Here is an 18075-nt window from a genome sequence, read left to right on the forward strand (position 1 = left end):
CTTCCCTGGGGGTCCAGTGGTTAGCACTCCGCACTTCCAATGCAGGGGGCACGGGTTCTATCCCTGGTCAGGGAACTAAGATCCCACATGCCGCGCGGCGCAGCCAAAAAGAAAAAAAGAGAGAGAGACAGAGACAGAGAGACAGAGAAACAGAGAGACAGAGAGAGAGAGAGAGAGAACAGCCATCCTGAGCGGCCTGACCATACAACTACCCCTAAGAAATCCCTCTGATGTCCCTGGGACTTCACAGGGCAAGTGTCTTACAGGTATTCAAGAAACTACTTGCCCACGTTCTTCTAAGCTGTCCTTATTAAGTACCTAGTTCTGATAGTTGCCGGGTAGCCACCTATTTCTCTTCTATGAACTGCCATTCTCCATTAGTGCCCACTCTAAGGCCCTATGGTGCCAATGCTATGTGATGGTCTCTGTGAGAGTAGGGCTGGAGAGCGTCACCTCTTTTTTTTTAACTTTATCTTGAGTAATTTTTTTTTTTCATATTTTATCTCCTCTGCATAGTAATCACATAACCCCTTCTTGGGCCCAACCTCTGATGAACGGAGCCCCTTCAGCCATTAGGCCCTGACCCTTCCTTTTCTGGGGTCTCAGAGCTCTCATCACATCAGACACAGGGCAGACACCAGACCAAGAATTTGTCTTCCCTCACCCCTCTCTCCAGGGGTCTTTCCTCCTCTTTTTGCCCCCAAATGAAAACACCTCAAATCAACTCAGGTAAGACCAGGATGGCAGGTATCTGTAGCCTGCTGGTTCTGCTGACACTGACTCTTGGCTAGGGACTCAGCCAGGACACCTTGCTTCATGAGGACTTGTTACGGAAGCTCATGTCACGGCATGACAGGCCAGTGAGTGGAGAGGTGAGTTGCTCGGGCAAGTAATAGTGAGTTTATTCCAGAAAGCCAGCGGACTCAGAAGATGACGGACTAGAGTCCCAAAGAACCACCTTCCTCAAGTTGGAATTCAGGCAAAAGGGGAGGGGGTAAAATCCTGGTTCTGGCCAGACTCCAGCGGGGATGTGTTAATTTCTTTCTGCCTGCGGCAGTTCCCAGGTGGGCCTGGTCAGGATGATTACTGTGAGCTGAGCAAAGGTATTTTAGCTTAATGCTCATTACCTGGAGGGCAGGGCTCCCAGACATGGGCCATTATGCATAATTTAAGCTTGTAGGCAACACCCCTTTAGTGATTAACTAAAGAGGTTCTTCCCTATTACAGATGCTTCATGCCCCCTGGTATCTCCTTAGTAAGTCCAGTCTGCAGAAATGATGGGAGTTGGAAGCCACAGCTCTGTTGTCTTAAGGGCATTGAAAAGGCTTTGAAAGTTGGTGACTGTTCTCACTTGCAACCCAAGGACACAACTGGAATGAGGTGGTGAGCAATGTCCCCAAGCCGTAGTTCAGAAGGGAATGGAGGCCTTTTTACAATATTGAAATATCCAGACCCATCTACAGGGAAGTCTTTGAAATTCTTCCCACCACAGAAGCCATGTTGGAATTCTCAGCTTCAGTCCCACTAAGCCCTTGTGGGAAAGAAAGACTTCAGGTGAGTAGTGATGAGTCTATAATGGAGAGAGAGGGAGGGAGTGGGAGCGGTGATGGGGAGAATGAGGAGGGGATAAATCCGATTCTGAAAATAGCTGGAGATTTAAAATGGAGCTGGAGGACTTCCCTGGTGGCGCAGTGGTTAAGAATCCACCTGCCAATGCAGGGGACACAGGTTCGAACCCTGGTCCGGGAAGATCCCACATGCCGCGGAGCAACTAAGCCTGTGTACCACAACTACTGAGCCCACATGCCACAACTACTGAAGGCAGTGCACTCTAGGGCCCATGCTGGGCACAAGAGAAGCCACTGCAATGAGAGGCCCGCGCACCGCAGCGAAGAGTAGCTCCCGCTTGCCACAGCTAGAGAAAGCCCGCGCACAGCAACAAAGACCCAACGCAGCCAAAAAATAAATTAAAAAAAAAAATAGAATGCAAGTGGAAATCAGACCTGGAAGCAAATTTACTAAATGATTGATGAGTGAATTCAGTAATTAAATTAACCTAGTTCCTTTAAATATGATTTTACCCCTGAGAATAATCAGCAGAATTGTAAGAAAAGTATTTGCCAAAGTTATCTCATATTTAATTATCCATAATTCTGTGCCATGCACAGAGGAAGAGAAAGAAAACCTGGTAAGGTGGCCAGATTCATGAGCTGGGACAAGGAGGGGAGCCATTGTCTTGCCTGATAACAGAAGTGAATTTTGTGGCTGTTTTGATTGTAAGTTTTGATCGAGATTAGATTCAAAAGTTCTTCCCTGTGAAACTTACCGGAAAGAACTTGGCTGAAGGCATCTGTAGTGATGAAAGTTTTTTTGTTTTGTTTTGTTTTGCGGTACACGGGCCCCTCACTGTTGTGGCCTCTCGCGTCGCGGAGCATAGGCTCCTGACGCGCAGGCTCAGCAGCCATGGCTTACGGGCCCAGCCGCTCCGCGGCATGTGGGATCCTCCCGGACCGGGACACGAACCCATGTCCCCTGCATCGGCAGGCAGACTCTCAACCACTGCGCCACCACGGAAGCCCTATAGGCATGCTTCTTAAAGCAAACAAAAGTTAGTGCTTTCCCTGGCAAAGCATTGCCTTTGTGACAGTTAATGAAGTCTTTGTCTCTCAAAGGCAGAAGGGGGATAAATGGGGCGTTGTGGATTGGGCTGTACCTCTCAAATATGTAAGGGGTGGCTGATGATTTGATTCCACAGGTGTGCAGGGATAGTGAGAATTCTTACGGTGAGCCGCTCCCACTGAGTCCCTGCTAAGAGGGACTACCCTTTGGCAGAATGTCATGTGGAGTCAGTCGCTTCATACCCTAGACCTCAGTTTCCTCATTCTTGAAGATTTCTACAAAAGAAACCTATTTCCACACCCCTTGAAGTGGGTGCTCCAGGAGATGTAAAGGGCGTGAGCCAGGGACCCATTGTTCTGATGCCTCCTACAAACCATACTTTGATACAACTCTCATTAGTCACCCTGCCTTTGAACTCCTGTCTGGAGGCGAGCAGACTGAACCTGTTCCATATACCTGACTGAGTTGAACATTTTCTCTTATTAAGTCATCAGGTTGGCAGTTGTGGTAAGAAGTAGGAAAGCAGGGAAGAACTAGAGAGAGCAGAAACTTACTCTTTCATTGCCTGGAATGACTATCTTCCGTAAATATGCACTGTTTATTTTAAAATATTTAACGAAATCTCCTAACTCTAGGTAGTATTTGATCACAGATAGTACCCTTTCAAACTTTTGATTGATATATAGTATACATACAGAAAGGTGCATATAACCTAAGTGTACGGCTCACTGAACTTTAAAAACTTAAACACGTGCTGTGGCCAGTACCCAGATCAATAAAGAGGACTTGGGACTTCCCTGGAGGTCCAGTAGTTAGGACTCCGTGCTTCCACTGCAGGGGGCATGGGTTCAATCCCTGGTCGGGGAACTGAGATCCTGAAAGCCGTGTGGCTCGAATAAATAAAGAGGACTTTACCCACAACCCCAGAAGGCCCCTCCTCCAAGTACTCATTCCAGACACAACTTGTCCCCCTAATGGTAACCAATAGCCTGACCCCTAATAGCCCAGTTTCTTTTTGCCTGCCTTTGAACTTTATATAAATAGAATCATACAGCCTGTGCTCTTTTTTCCTGACTCCTTTCAGTCAGCATTATGTTTGTGAGAACCTTCCTTATTACTCTGTGTAGTTATAGATTGTTTATTCTCATTGCTGCGTAGCAGTATAAATACACCAGAATTTATCCACTGTTGATGGACGTTTGGGTAGTTTCCAGTTCAGTGTGATTACAAGTAGTGCTGTTATAAACATTCAAATTCATGTCCTTTCGTCAACACAAGTATGGACTGTTTTGGGGTATGTACCCAGGAATTACTAGGTCATAGGGTAAGCATATGTTCAGCCTTAGCAGATACTGTCAATTTGTTTGTAGTTGTACCAGTCTGCACTTCCACTAGCAGTGATGAGACTACTGGTTACTCTACATCCTCTCCTAAAATGTACTCCAGCAATCCCCTACCTACTAGGGGGTGTGGTATAGTCTAGTGGCTAAGAATCCAGATTCTGGAACTAGACTTTCTGGGTTCAAATTCCAGCTTTATCACTTAATAAGTGTGTGAACTTAGGCACCTTACTTAACTTTTCTGAGCCTCAGTTTTTTCATCTGTAAAATGGGAATAATAAATCATCTACCTCATAGAGTTAAGGATTATTTGAGTTAATGCATGTAGAACACTAATAGTGCCTGGCACATAGAAAATACTCCATAGTATGGAGGTTCCTTAAAAAACTAAAAATAGAATTACCATATGACCCAGCAATCCCACTACTGGGCATATACCCAGAGAAGACCATAATTCAAAAAGACACATGCACCCCAATGTTCATTGCAGCACTTTTTTTTTTTTTTTTTTTTTTGCGGTATGCAGGCCTCTCAGTGTTGTGGCCTCTCCCGTTGCGGAGCACAGGCTCCGGACGCGCAGGCTCAGCGGCCATGGCTCACGGGCCCAGCCGCTCCGTGGCACGTGGGATCCTCCCGGACCTGGGCACGAACCCGTGTCCCCTGCATCGGCAGGTGGACTCTCAACCACTGCGCCACCAGGGAAGCCCATTGCAGCACTTTTTACAATAGCCAGGTCATGGAATCAACCTAAATGCCCATCAACAGAGGAATGGATAAAGAAGACGTGGTACATATATATAATGGAATATTACTCAGCCATAAAAAGGAACGAAACTGGGTCGTTTGTAGAGACGTGGATGGATCTAGAGACTGTCATACAGAGTGAAGTAAGTCAGAAAGAGAAAAACAAATATCGTATATTAACACATATGTGGAACCTAGAAAAATGGTACAGACGAACCTGTTTGCAGGGCAGAAATAGAGACACAGATGTAGAGCACAAATGTATGGACACCAAGAGGGGAAAGGGGTGGGGTGGTGGGGTGGTATGATGAATTGGGAGGTTGGGATTGACATATATACACTAATATGTATAAAATAGATAACTAATAAGAAACTGCTGTATAAAAAGATAAATAAAATTTAAAAATTCAAAAAAAAATACTCCATAAATCTTAGATATTATTTTCATTCAAATGCATTGAAATCAATTGCCACCAGTGCAGTAAGGGAGTTGTGTGTCTTACTGTAAAAGAAATAGAAAGTTTCCCACATAACCTGGGAGGTAATCAGATAAGTGCCACAAGGGGTCTCTGTATGCAGAAGCAGGTTAGCATACCCATCTCAATCTGGGGCTATGCAAATCACAGCTAATCCTTGGGAACTTGAATGTGCAAATTAAACCAGAATGTCAGTGCTCCACAATGTTCATAGGAGAGTATGAACCACATATAGAATCAATACAAATGACAGTCTGTGCTTTTATTTATTTATTCGGCTAGTGAAGCCACTGACATCTCTCCTATTGTTAGCCGATAACAGCGAATTCCTTAACAAACTCTATAGACTTTTACAGTCTAACCCTTGTCAAACACCACTTTAGGAATTGACATAGATATGGATTTCAGTAAATAAATATACATTCAGTAAATATTCAATGGAGGAAAGAGAAATGGTAAAGAATGATGATAGGGGAGTGGGTAGGTAGTTCAGACAAAGCTGACGGCTCACTCCAATCTCCAGGTGTGAGCCATTGAATGGAATTGGTTTTTAATGCTAAATAACAGCAAAGGGACTTCCATGGTGGTTCAGTGGTTAAGACTCCGAGCTTCCACTTCAGGGGGCTCCGGTTCCATCCCTGGTCGGGGAACTAAGATCCAGCATACTGTGCTGTGCTGCCAAAATAAAATGTTAAAAAATCAGCAAATATATTTTCTGTGTTCCATCTTCTAGCTTAGTGGGATTCAGCTCTGGCTGCCAATTAGAATCACCTGGGGAACTTTAAAAAATACGAATTCCCTGCCCCCGCCCCTCCCCCCGCCAAAAAACACATGCCCAACCTCTCACCCAGAAATACTGATTCAGTTTGTCAGCAGGGCCCAGATTTTTTTTTTTTTCCTTAAGTTCTCCAAGTGATTTTAATGTGCAGCCAGAGTTGGAAAATATCATTCCTTCTGAGTGTGGATAGCAACAATACTGGTGGTGCTTTCTGAGTGGTTGTCTCCTGCAGTGGTCTCACGGGGAGGATCCTGAATAGTTTCTATGGAGTCTGTCTGCTTTGGTCAAGAAAAGCTCCAAACACTGGCTCAACTGGTTTTTATCTGGTACATTTTCTCTCATACCTATAACCTCAGAATATTCCAGTCTATTTTAAGTCTTCCTGTGGTTTCTAAAGCACAATACTTTCCGAACTGAAGACTTAGCCATTTCAAATCTCATGGGCTATGATTCAATCTAGAGCAGAACTAAACAGAACTAAGTACCCCAGTTAGTAGTTGGACATTTTCTTATTGATGAAAAAAGATACATGAAAGAGCATTGAACTGTAAAGCCCTTCATAAAAGAGTGAAATTATTTTTTATGTTGTTGTTGCTATCACCGGTGGTGTAAACTGCAGGAAGATAGGAAAAAGCCATGGAATAATGATTGCATTTGGACATGTGAATGTGAATTTCTGACTCATCCACTTGTTAGCTGTGAGTCCTTGCCCTCTCTGGGCAGATGTTTCATGAAAGATGGAAGCATTAACAGACCTCAGCAGGAAATTTTGTAGATTAAAGGAACTAATGTGCTTGGCAAGGAGTGAGTCCTGAGCAAATGGCAGTTACCTTCCTGTATTAGTCAGTTAAGCCTATGATGCTGCTGCATAGGAAACACCCCCACCCTCAAATCTTAGTGGCTTGCTAAAACATCATTTATGTTCTCACTCATGTGTCTATGGGTCACTTAGGGCATCTCTGCTTAAGGCTGTGAATCAGATTGAGGTCTGTTCCATATGTGTCTCATTCTGCAGTCAGCAGCTTCCTGGGGCATGCGTTTCTCATGGTGGATGACAGAAGTACAAGAAGAGCCTGGCAGAAATTTGCAGTGCCTTTTAATATCTCAGCTCAGAACACATTCATGATCGCTTCTGCCCATTTTCCCTTGGCCAGAGCAAGTCATATGGCCAAGCTCAAGGTCAGTGGGACAGAGGAGCATAATCTGCCTCATGAAGCTACGGCACATTAAAGGGAATAGAAGGAAGAATTGTAAATAAACAATACATTCTACCACACTTACCTTCCCTTCTGCAGGGTGCCAACAGAAGAAAGATGGGTAAGGAGGGAGGAAATAGCTCCCATAGGAGCTCTGCCTTGTGCCTCATTTGTAAGCCCTTGTCTAGCCTCCTTTGTAGAGCTGGTCTAGCATTCATGCAGGTAGAGAAAAGCCATTCTGTGGGTGTGGCAGCATTCTGGCTCCTCCCCCACCTCCAGGTGTTTGTGATGAAGGATAAACTTCTCAGAGGCAATCTAGAATTCACCAGAAGCTGTCTCAAGTTTTGCTTGCATCAACACATCTAAATTTATTTAGAAAGATAAACAGAAGCAGAAGCTGGTGAAATTCAGCAAAACAGACTACACTGTATACCAGTTGTCAAAATAACCAGATCTTGGTCTAAATTCAACCCCTTCTCTTTACCCCTTCCACATCTTTTTAATGTATGGGCCCTGTCTTTTAGGATTTGCTCTAAATGACATAATCTCTTCTCCAATATATAATGGTGGTAGGCTAAGTGCCCTTCGTTTGAATTCTAACATTTCATTTGGATTTCAAAACTGGGTGAATAGGCAGCTCCACCTCTATTATCTAACCAGAGGATTCTGGCCAAGTGTGTAGTGTGGTTATAGAGAGTTAGCAGATATGCCCTTGCATGTTCACTAATTTCCGGAGGATTTTAGTGAATAAATCAAAGGTGTTTGTCATAATTGAGGATAATTCAGAATGTATTTCAAGATATCAAACTATATGAAAGTCATCTCCCTAAAGATCTTTGTTGAAGGATATTTAGTAACAGCTGTGCAAGCAGAGGATGGCAGGCAGGGCTGTGCTGTGTTCATTGTTACGATCTCAGAAGAGCTACAGAACCGCCCTTCTCCAGGTATGGTCCCTGGACCACCAACATCAGAATCACCTAGGGCTGTTTTTTAAAAAGGCAGATTCACAGGCAAACCCCCCAGACTTAATAAATTCGAATCTCTGGGTGCAGGACCCAAGAATTTCCACTTTTATGCACACCAAGGCTTTTGTATAACCTCAAATGTAGACAGAGGTCCTGCACATCTTTGATTCCAAGTAACAGTTACGGAAAATGTGAGGTTTTTATAATGCCAAATTAATCAATCTCATTGATAAACGCAGTCAAAGGATCTTTCTTGTTATTATTACTGAAGGTTTTTTAAAGACTAAATTTGTTGAAACTTGCAACAAGGGTGCTACTGTAATAAGATTTTTTTTTGCCTTTTTTAACATAATTTGAACATTTGAAACCATATTTTTCATTAAGACCTCTATTTCGATAATAACCATTTTCCTCCCATTTTCTCAAATACCAATGGCCTACAAAATGTGTATAAACATTGTTGGATGAAAGATGAAAGTTAAGAGACACAGGAGGTTTTATTTGTGTTTTAAATTTAGCACATTTTTTCTCTAGTGGATAAACTGCCTTTTTATGGTGTTTTAGGTAAAAGAACTACCTACAGTGAAGGTAGTGTAACCACCTAAATGAGAATTAGCTTTCATCTTCCACTTAGTAAGTGCATTTTAATATTTTTATCTGTGTGCATGGGATAATAATAAGCATTAACTACTTCAATAAATGAATTAAACAAAAGGACAATTTTGAGAGCTGAGAATATAGAAAACATCAACTAAGAACAAGTTGGACTCCTCCCTCCCTTTTCTACCTTCCTTTACCTCCTGTTTATTACATGTAAGCTTCAAGGCCTTCATCTTAATGGCTTCCTGCTTCCAACTGTGTGGAAGATGAATGTGAACAATTTGGAAGATTCTGAGACCTTTTCTTAGTGTAATCACTGAACACAAAGATGCAAAAAGATGTGGAAACATCTGTGTCCCAGATTAAGAATGTCACAGCTATGTTTGAAAAAAATCTCTTCCATTTTCTCCCCTTTAATCCAATTAGCAAACACATGTCATTCTAAAAGATTCTGGTAACCATTGCTCAGAGGGGGAACAATCCAGAAAAGAAATGCAAAAAGGATATTTTCAGCACCATGAAATTTAAGGACTAACAACTATGGTAGGAAAGATAAAGATAAAGCTCATGCATTTAAGGCTTTTATGTACTTGGGCTCAGAGTTTTTTCACTTTATGACAAGTAAAACAATTTTTGAGTGACAAGGAAAAAATAATGTTACCTCCAAAGTGATTTCAAGGGAGAAAGGATTTCCCTGCGAAAATAGCAAGATCTTCCCTGACCAACAGGGCTGCAATGTCAAGGGTTCAAATGCATTCATGGAGCATTTATTTCTATTTTGAACTTACCTAACAATTTGCCTCAATATATCCTGCAGCATTTTTGAGAGAGGTCAAGGGTTTAAGAGGCCCTGGGGTGTGAGCTAACATTTCTTGGTTCACAAACAGATCTCATGTCAAAGGTTGAGTGTGCTATAGCCGAACATAAAATGGCCCCATCTCTTCAGCTGCCTGGTGATTTTACTCACAGTATCCACAAATTGGGATATTATTACAGTGCTCCTGCAGTAAGGGTCTCATTGTAACCTGATTTTATTTTCTTTTAGTAGCTATTAATATTCAAAAAATAAAATGAATAACAATGGAACGACATTGGAACACTCAGATAGGCAACCAACTCTGCTTTTGCTGTAAAAGGTATTGAGAATCATTTCTTGGTTTTTTTGTTTGTTTGTTTGTTTTTATTTTGGCTGCGTTGGGTCTTTGTTGCTGCGTGCGGGCTTTCTCTAGTTGCGGTGAGCGGTTGCTACTTTTCCTTGCGGTACGCGGGCTTCTCATTGCGGTGGCTTCTCTTGTTGCAGAGCACGGGCTCTAGGCATGTGGGCTTCAGTAGTTGTGGCTCATTGGCTCTAGAGCGCAGGCTCAGTAGTTGTGGCGCACGGGCTTAATTGCTCCACGGCATGTGGGATCTTCCTGGACCAGGGCTCAAACCCGTGTCGCCTGCATTGGCAGGCAGATTCTTATCCACTGCGCCACCAGGGAAGTCCGCATTTCTTGGCTTTGGTTCACATCTATTCATAACGAAACTTTGGATTTCTCCACCAGTCTTTATTTATTTATTTACTCTTTTGCGGTACGCGGGCCTCTCACGGTTGTGGCCTCTCCCGTTGCGGAGCACAGGCTCCGGACGCGCAGGCTCAGCGGCCATGGCTCACGGGCCCAGCCGCTCCGCGGCATGTGGGATCCTCCCGGACCGGGGCACGAACACGTGTCACCTGCATTGGCAGGCGGACTCTCAACCACTGCGCCACCAGGGAAGCCCTCCGCCAGAGTCTTGATGCCTGTTTCTAAAACAAATCCTCTACCTTCAAATTGGCCTACGTGGATATTTTGTGTAATTGAAGAGTGAAAGATTTTTACCCCAATTTATTCCTTTTTGTAAAGGCCGCTGCCTGAAGGACTCTGGACTTGTGTGTATAATTGTGACTAGAATAAATAGGGCGCAATTCTTAGCTCATGTGATATGCTCTCGATCAATATTTGTTGACTGAATATAAAAAAGAAAAATAGTGGCTTTAGACTGGACTATGGCAGCAAATTTGTGCACACGCACACACACACACTTTTATGGCCATTGTGGGGGTGAACGAGAGAATTTTTTAAGATGTAAAGCTTAGTTCTAAATAGGGATGCCTCAGTTGACATTTGATTATTATGAAACCCCCCATGGCTCTCTGAATCTGTACTGGAGCATCTCTCTCCGTCCTTGCAGTGAACTGCAGACAACTTGATCTCTCCAGTGTAGATTGCCAAACCTTTGAGGGCAGAAACCTTGTCTTATATCATCTTTGAAGTTCTCGTTGTACCTAATTCAGAGCAGTGGACCTAATACATACTTGCATATTGGTTGGCCTGTACCACACAGGGTTTTAGAAAAACAGAAACTAAAAATAAAATCCAGGGTTGTAATATATTAGTAGTTTATAGCAATTATTATTGTGTATGTGTTTTTTCAGTGCGGGGAATTCGACTTTTCAAAGCATTTTTATCACTTACGTTCTCATGAGTGGGAGGGTGGGTAGAGACCACTCCATTTGCTATCATCTGATGTTATGGGCACATGTGATTGCCTTGTCATACCACCAAACTATTGGATTGACTTAATGCAGACAATTGACAAGTTTTTAGAATTACCTGGACAGAACCTGGTAGGTAGTTATGTTGCAATGATCCATGTTGGACATTTTGCAGTTAATTGTGTTGAATGGAATTAAAATAAGAGGTAATTTTTTTTTTTCTTTAAAGGGCTTCAAATGCTTGGCTTTTTATTTATTTATTTATTTTTGGCTGTGTTGGGTCTTCATTTCTGTGCGAGGGCTTACTCTAGTTGTGGCAAGCGGGGGCCACTCTTCATTGCGGTGCACGGGCCTCTCACTATCGCGGCCTCTCTTGTTGCGGAGCACAGGCTCCAGACGTGCAGGCTCAGTAGTTGTGGCTCACGGGCCTAGTTGCTCCGCGGCACATGGGATCTTCCCAGACCAGGGCTCGAACCCGTGTCCCCTGCATTAGCAGGCAGATTCTCAACCACTGCATCACCAGGGAAGCCCAATAGGTAACTTTTTTGGAGCATTTTTACTGAGCCAGTCGTATTCCTTCAAGCTCCTCATAGAGAAGGAACTTTTATTTTTTATTTATTTATTTTTTTAAAGAGAGTGTATCATCTTTATTTCTTTTTTTTAAAATTTCTTATTTATTTTTGGCTGTGTTGGTTCTTTGTTGCTGCGCGCAGGCTTTCTCTATTTGCGGCGAGCAGGGGCTACTCTTTGTTTTGTTGCGTGGGCTTCTCATTGTGGTGGCTTCTCTTGTTGCGGACGGAGAACAGGCTCTAGGCGTGCTGGATTCAGTAGTTGTGGCACGCAGGCTCAGTACTTGTGGCTCGCGAGCTCTAGAGCGCAGGCTCAGTACTTGTGGCGCACAGGCTTAGTTGCTCCGTGGCATGTGGGATCTTCCCAGACCAGGGCTTTGGAATTAGCATTGGCAGGTGGATTCTTAACCACTGCGCCACCAGGGAAGCCCACAAAGGAACTTTTATTATCCCCATTTTTCAGATGAGGAAACTGAGGTAAAGCAACTTAAGTCATCTGAAGTTAAGGTCAGATAATTAGTGATGAAGGAGCTAGGGTTTGATCCCTGGCAATGTGGTTCCTGAGGCTCCTCTGTCTAGGGTAATGTAGCAGAAAGGTAGCTACTACCTTTTTTTTTTTTTAAGTAAGGGAAGTAGTCAACCATGAAATTACAACTCAAAGAATAATAGAGTCATGAAAAAACTAAATGTTCTAGACCTGCCAAGACGTTGGAGTAACTTAGAGAGAAATTATGAAATTGTATTATTTCTGTCCTGGGTATTTGCTCAGCAAGATCCTGGCAAATAAATCCCATTCAAGGGAGAGATTCACTGGGAATCATTTGCTTTTCCCTCTCTGCAGACCCTACATTCTTCAGGGAAGACCTAAAAGGGAACATATTCTGTGAAATTAAATAGTGTGTCTCAAGCAGAGTGTGGCCAGTCCTCTGGAATTGCCTGAAACTCTCCAGTGAGAAGCAAAGGGAATTTTACTCTAGCCTGCTGGTCCTCCGACAGCTGATGCGCCATCCCCTGTCTCTCTTACTCTCTTAGCTAGTTTGCTTCTTGAAGCTAGGCGGAGCATCCTTAAAGAAAGGGGCGTCCTCTGTCTGTGTATTTTAAATTATTAGTAGTATGGGAAGCTTTGTGGAGTCTGTAGGTCGTGGGCCAATTAGGAGAGAGAGACAGAGAGAGAGAGACCGGCCGGGGGTGGGGGGTGAGGTGGGGGAGAAACACGGAGAGAGAGAGAGACATGGAGAGAGAGGTGAAATGACACTGAAAGTCCTTGAGAATGTACTGACTTTAGAAAGCCTTTTAAAAACCAGTCACAAATTCAATATGATTAATACCTTGAAGTGGCTTGCAGAGTGTTTCCTGAGCAGAATTGGAGGTCACTTCAAATGAAGTAAATAAACCACAGCTAATGTGCTGACGTTTTAAAGAGAAAAGGCAATTGCTAAAAATGTCCATCCAATTTCCATTACTTACTACAGTCATTAGAAACAAGGAATGTGTTTATCGATCTAAAGTGGTTCAAACAGTATTTTCTTTGTTCAAACCGATTTAGCTGGAAGGAAATTCAAGAGTTTGCCTTGTGCCAGAGAGAGAAAGAGAGAGAGAGAGGGATTCTTTACGTAAAAAGCTGTTGCTTTTCAATCCTAGGGCTGCTCACCTAAGAAGAATAACTGGGTTTCTATGAAAGCAAAGCAGTTTTGCCCTTAGTTGGTTTAGCTCTAAGCCCTTGAGACTCAGAGTAGTTTGGGAATTAGCAATATCAGTATAATCTGGGCATACATTAGAAATGTAGACTCTTCAGCCCCACTACAGTCCTAACTGAATCAGAATCTGGTTTTTAACAAGATGTTTCATGATTCATATGAACATTAATGTTTGAGAAGTACTAGTCTAGGCCAACATGAATGGTTATTTAAACATTTGATACAAAAGAGAGCTGGTTAAGAGAAGGAGAAAATACTACCCGATAAAAGCACCTTTCTCCATAGATGTACTGGTGTTAATAAACTTGCTCCTATCCACTAATGAAGTAAAAATTTAATAGGTCCTATGGCCACATGGCCCAACATATGAGCACAAAAGCAGAGTCTAAATTTGTTAAGTGATATCCAAAATGCCAACTAGAAGCAGACTTCAAAGGACAAATCTTAATCTAATTATTACACAGAAATGATTTAAAAGCATTTTGTTTGTGGCTAAGGTTACCAGCCACACAGAACTGGCCAAGGTAGTACAAAACTCTAAGGACTAAGATCGATTTGCTCTTGGAGGTGTAGAGTTTAGGGAAATTCAGCTAGAGTTTCTCCTGGCCTCGGTGGAGATACCATCTGATGTGAAACATCTGGGCCAGGTTTGGCAGCCACCATGCAAAACTGTTTTTAGGGAAAGTCTGTGAAAATGTTCATACCCCACAGCATAATTGGGAAAATTTCCTTTCAGTCATCTTTGTTTGATATCAAGTCTTATTCAAATGATCTGTAAGAGGAAAATTGTTTTTTCCGCTTTACCATGAATACTGACCACAAACATTTAATTGCTTCTTCCGAAGCTTTATGTGGAATTGGCATGAAGAGACTCATCACACAGAGTGAAGTTGCTCAGGCACTGGCTGAGGCTGCAGAAGTAATGGGCTAAAAATAGACAAAAGGCCCATATCTCTAACCCATCAAATGGCCATATAGGCTTACCAACTAGAAAATATTCACGTGAGACCACTTTTGCCTCTAGCTAACTCAGCCAAAAGCTCTGTTTAGCAAACTCACTAACAAGCAAAAAGCATTTAGTTTTTCTTTCTTTGATTTTTTTCATGAGAAAGTGTGTGTGTTTTAGAACCAAGAAAAAAATTTTTTTTCCTTCCCTGAAGCAAATCCACATTTCATTCTTTGGCAAGCACCGATCACTTTCACTCAGAAATTCCTGATTATAGCGATACTTTGCTTGTTTTTACAGGTCATCTTAGACCAAGAGTTTAAATAAAATGGATTATCAGAGTCAATAGTTCTTTTGCTTTAATGCTCAAACTGGTATCTAGCTTTGCTGGGTTGGTGAAGATGGGCTTGAGAAATACAAACTAAACTTTTATTCTAGTCAAGGAACAATCTTGTGCATCAAAGACACGAACCAAAAACTGCCTCAAAGCAATTCATCTGAACCTACCTGGAATCTTTGCAGTGCAAATGTAGTTGGTATCGCTACCCATGTACCTGCTGGAGTGCCCTTTGCATTGGAAGAACAAAGAGGTCATAGTGTTACCATGTTTACAGAACTATGAGAGAAAGGTTGATAAACAATTTATAACCACTTTCACAGCAAAGAACACATTTGAGCATTTGGAGGCTGCTATTTGCGCAGTTAACAATTCACAAGGTGTGGTAGGTAGCCACCAGGATGGTCCTCAGTGATCCCCTGATATTGTGTAATCCTTTTCCCTGGAATGGGGTCTGGACTTAGTAGTGACTTGCTGCTAATGAATAGAATAAGGCCCAGGTGACAGTGATTGGAGACACAGTCATAGAAGGCAGTGTGGCCTCTCGCATCGTCATCATCTGTTCTGGGGCAAGCCAGCTGCCATGTGTGAGCAGCCCTATGAAGAGGCCCACATGATAAGGAACTGAAGCCTCTCGCCAACAACATTGTGAGTATTTTTGGAAGAGGATGCTCTAGCCTCATCAGGCTTTGAATGGCTGTAATCCCAGCTGACACCTCGATTGCAACCTTGTGAGACAGATCCAACCAGCCAAGCTGTTTCCTGATTCTTCACTCGCAGAAACCGTGAAATAAGAAATGTTTATTGTTTTAAGATGCTAACGTTTGGCGTAATCTGCTACACAGCAATGGCTCACTAACACACAGGGGGTATTATGCTTCTAGATTTATCCCCTCGTTTATTCAACAGGTATTTACTGAGACACTACCACATGCCTAAGCAGAGGTTAATCATCTACCAAACATAAGAAACATGTTAAGAAACCCTTCATTTCTGGGCACTATATACATAGCATACAGAAAAGGATTTTACCCTTGGAAATTTGTGTTTGTGGTGGGTATCTTTGGAAATACAATCTCCCACCTGGAGTTACTACTATAAATTTGCTATTTATATATTAATGGCTCAATAAATATTTATAGATTGAATACTTCTCTGTGAATTGTGCCTACCTGTGTACTTTGAAATTGGAGATGATGCTACAAACTTGTGTCCCTGCTATGGACTGAATGTTTGTGTCCCCTTCAAAATTCATGTATTGAAACCTAACTCCCAAGTTGATGGTATTAGGAGGTGGGGCCTTTGGGAGGTGATTAGGTCATGATGGTAGAGCCCTCATGAATGGGAATTAGTGCCCTTATAAAAGTGACCTCAGAGAGCTCCCTCACTTCTATCATGCGAGGACAGTTGGGCCAGTATAATCTTTCTAGCCTGCCATATATGTATCAAATACCAGTCATTTCACCAATGAAAAATTATTTCTAACATTTATTAACAAATCCTCTGGGTATAGATTTAAATAATGACATTTGTAGTGCTTAAATCACTCTGGAATATGGATTCAAACGCTAACTAACCACCTCTAAGGATTAGATTAAAGTTCATTTATACACGTTTACACATTTACATCACGGTTTATACCATACACACAATATATGGGCAAGCATTGTCTAATCCCAACTTTTCGGGTACAAGCTGCCCCAGTGAGCCACCATTCTCTTCCAGTGCCCCAGAGGCAGGCTCTGTCCGTGCAGTGGGCAAGGTCTGCCCTGGTCCAGGAATGCTGGGTGGGTGGGTCAGTCTAATTCTGATTGGGAAGCTCTCTTGTTAGCAGATATAAGCTACGTTCTCTAATATCTGCTATATCAGGGATAAAGTTAATATTTTTGTCTCTACCTGCCAACTTCTTTGTTTTATTTTATAAGTAATTCAGATTTCAGGTCGGGGAGAGTTACCTCTTGGGCCCTTTCAAACACCCCAACTCCAAACTGGCATGCTGCTTGCCCTTCTGAGAAGTCTTCCAAGAACCCTCTTGATAGACCTCTGAACTCTTGCCTGTTGACCTTCTCCCACTTACACCACACTTCCAAACAGGCTTTGACTCCACATCGCTGCATCCCCAGCATCTAACACACAACCTGGTACATGGTAGGTGCTCAGTGAATGTTTGTTTAATGAATGAGTCATTGTTAGCAGGACATGCTCTTTGAGGGGCTTTTTAGGACTGTTGGTCAATGGCCGTGACCTCATTAACAACCTGCTTGAAATAATTGAGATAACCAACCTCAGATGACTCAGGCAAACGCAAAGAATTTCCTAGAAACAATGTCTTCTATGACTTTAAGCTTTATTGATTTAACATATGGTGCTATATTTGTCTTTTCCATTATTCATTGAAAGTAGCAACTATATGTATGTACGTATATATATTCATTTCAATTAATGCTGGTTTATCCAGAGGCTTATCTAACAAATTAATTGATTACCTGTGTTTTGGGGTCATCTTATGGCCTAGTAGGGATTCTATTAAAAAATGCAGGGCTTCCCTGGTGGCGCAGTGGTTGAGAGCCCGCTTGCCGATGCAGGGGACACGGGTTCGTGCCCCGGTCCAGGATGATCCCACATGCCGCGGAGCGGCTGGGCCCGTGAGCCATGGCCGTTGAGCCTGCGTGTCTGGAGCCTGTGCTCCGCAACGGGGGAGACCACAACAGCGAGAGGCCCACATACCGCAAAAAAAAAAAAAAAAAAAAAAATGCAAAAGAAACAACAAGGTCCTACCATATAGCACAGGGAACGATATTTGATATCCTGTAATAAACCATAATGGAAAAGAATATTAAAAAAAGAATGTCTGTATGTGTATAACTGAGTCACTTTGCTGTACAGCAGAGATTGGCACAGCATTGTAAATCAACTATACTTCAATTTTAAAAATTAAAAAGAAAATTAAGGGGGACTTCCCTGGTGGTCCGGTTGTTAAGACTTCACCTTCAAATGCAGGGGGTGCAGTTTCGATCCCTGGTCGGGGAGCTAAGATCCCACATGCCTTGCGGCCAAAAAACCAAAACATAAAACAGAAGCAATATTGTAACAAATTCAATAAAGACTTTAAAAATGGTCCACATTAAAAAAAAATCTTAAAAAAAAATAAGTAAAATTTAAAAAAATAAAAAAGGAGGACTTCCTTGGTGGCACAGTGGTTAAGAATCTGCCTGCCAATGCAGGGGACACGGGTTCAATCCCTTGTCCATGAAGATCCCGCATGCCGTGGAACAACTAAGCCTGTGCGCCAC

General features: G+C 42.6%; 1 long non-coding RNA gene across 3 annotated transcripts in view; it reads left to right on the forward strand.

Moving 5' to 3' along the window:
- The first annotated feature begins 1246 nt into the window (after positions 1-1246).
- LOC132513859 (uncharacterized) overlaps positions 1247-18075 on the forward strand; it is a 41321-nt gene continuing 24492 nt past the window's right edge. The window contains exons 1-3 of one of the 3 annotated variants that reach the window (XR_009538555.1): positions 1247-1554; positions 9767-9854; positions 14884-15899. This is a non-coding gene — a long non-coding RNA (uncharacterized LOC132513859). Of the gene's footprint in view, positions 1555-9766; positions 9855-14883; positions 15900-18075 lie in introns of those variants that run through there. The other 2 variants (XR_009538556.1, XR_009538554.1) reach the window with 2 other exon arrangements.

This window comes from Lagenorhynchus albirostris, chromosome X (assembly GCF_949774975.1).
Source record: "Lagenorhynchus albirostris chromosome X, mLagAlb1.1, whole genome shotgun sequence".
NCBI lineage: Eukaryota > Metazoa > Chordata > Mammalia > Artiodactyla > Delphinidae > Lagenorhynchus > Lagenorhynchus albirostris.